Consider the following 1,983-nt stretch of genomic DNA (forward strand, 5'->3'; position numbering starts at 1 on the left):
TGTCCCTGGCAACCAGCGATGGTTCAAGGTTGTGGCATGAGGAAATAATGTCTCCGTTCCCTCCATCAGGGAATGAGGGTTACGTACGTAACTGAGACATTCCCTATCTGTCGGTCACTTCGAGTTATGTCGTGACGACATAGGGGGTCCATGGAAAGCGCCACAACCTGAACCCCGTCACAACCCTGTGGCATTGCAAATGTTGACAAGCAGCTGAGTGTCAGACAAATGCTACACAAAGGTAGTAACCTTCCCAACGCCCCTGCGCAAATTTGCTGACCTTGGCGCCCGCAGAGACCAAAAGGTAAGTACATCGCTGCTGGAGATAGCCATGCCACTGTTCCTACCACAGAAAATCTTTTTTAAGAGAAGGGATTTCACCTTCGTGAAGGTGCTTCACGCCTCTCCTGTTTGTTGTCTACAGCTTGGCAGTAACGATGGGGAAGCGAACCTTCTGGAGAAGGGCGCTACGGAGGCCACATCCTACCCATAGGGAGGTATCATGTGGAGACACTAATATAGACTGACCCAGGCCTGGGGCAGTACTACATATGGAATGAACTCTGAGGCAGGTCCTACCTGAGAGAAGGGAGGAACGACTGCCAGCAGAGCCTGACAGAATGGTCTGTCAAAGGGAAGACACGGGTTCACAGAGAGGGAAACCTTACCATGGAAGCATACACATATGGGATCGCCCGCAGGGAATCAAGCCATATGGACACCTAGCCCAGTACAGGGGCTGACCGAAGACCCGGGCAAGCTAACACCGATACTGGACCTGGCGTCAGACTGCTCCGCCGAGTCTGACTGTGCTGGAGGATGCTCATCCAGGGTTCGCCGTCCGGGGAACTTACTGGAGGAGGGAAAATGCGCTTGCATCCCCGTGTGAGGGGGGAATGGCGCAGCAAGCGTGACACCGGTCGGTCCTTCCCGCCAATTACCTATTAACCAACACACGGGAAGAAACCGGCTCGACACAGAGGCTATAGAATCTCGCTAAGGTGTTCGGTGTCGCCCAGCCCTCAGCTCTACAGATGTCTGCCAGAGAGGCGCCGTGTGCCAATGCATAGAAGGAGGCGCCACTCCATGTTGAGTGAACCCTCACCCCCAGGGGGCATGGCTCGCCTTGGGACTGGTACGCCATTGCTATGGCATCCACTATCCAGTGGGCCAACCTCTGCTTGGAGTCAGCCTTCCCTTTCTGCTGACCTCCGTAGCAGACAAAGAGCTGCTCAGAGCTCCTAAATCTCTGGGTGCGGTCCACGTATATGCGCAGTGCTCTTACGGGACACAGCAATGCAAGGGCTGGATCTGCCTCCTCCGAGGGCAGTGGTTGCAGGTTCACCACCTGATCACGAAAAGGCGTGATGGGAACCTTGGGCACTTATCCAGGCTGGGGTCTCAGAACTATGTGAGAGTTGGCCGGCCTGAACACTCTTCACTCACTGAAAATGCTTGGAGGTCCCCGACCCTCTTGATGGAAGTGAGCGCAGTCAGGAGCGCTGTCTTAGCGGACAGGAATTTAAGCTCAACTGAATCCAGCGGCTCAAAGGGATCTCTCTGAAGGCCAGCCAGGATGGTAGAGAGATCCCAGGAGGGCACCAGGGGTGGCCTAGGAGGATTCAACCTTCTGGCAACCCTCAGGAACTTGGCGATAAGATTGTGCTTTCCCAGGGACCGGCCGTCCACTGCATCGTGATGTGCTGCGATAGCAGCCACATACACTTTCAAGGTGGAGGGTGACAGCCTACGCTCCAACCTTTCTTGCAGGAAAGAAAGCACTACTCCAATCGTGCATCTTTGGGGGTTTTCTCGGTGAGAAGAGCACCAGTTCGCGAACGGACTTTACTTCAATGCAAAGGCTTGCCTCGTAGAGGGAGATCTAGCCTGAGTGATGGTGTCTACCACCGCCGGTGGCAGACCTAAGTCCGTCCAGGAGCCACACATCCAAGCAAGACCTGTTCCTTGTTCTCCCTGACCTTG

The sequence above is a fragment of the Sinocyclocheilus rhinocerous genome, unplaced genomic scaffold, assembly GCF_001515625.1.
Source record: "Sinocyclocheilus rhinocerous isolate Xijiao unplaced genomic scaffold, SAMN03320098_v1.1 scaffold1957, whole genome shotgun sequence".
In the NCBI taxonomy this organism is placed as follows: domain Eukaryota; kingdom Metazoa; phylum Chordata; class Actinopteri; order Cypriniformes; family Cyprinidae; genus Sinocyclocheilus; species Sinocyclocheilus rhinocerous.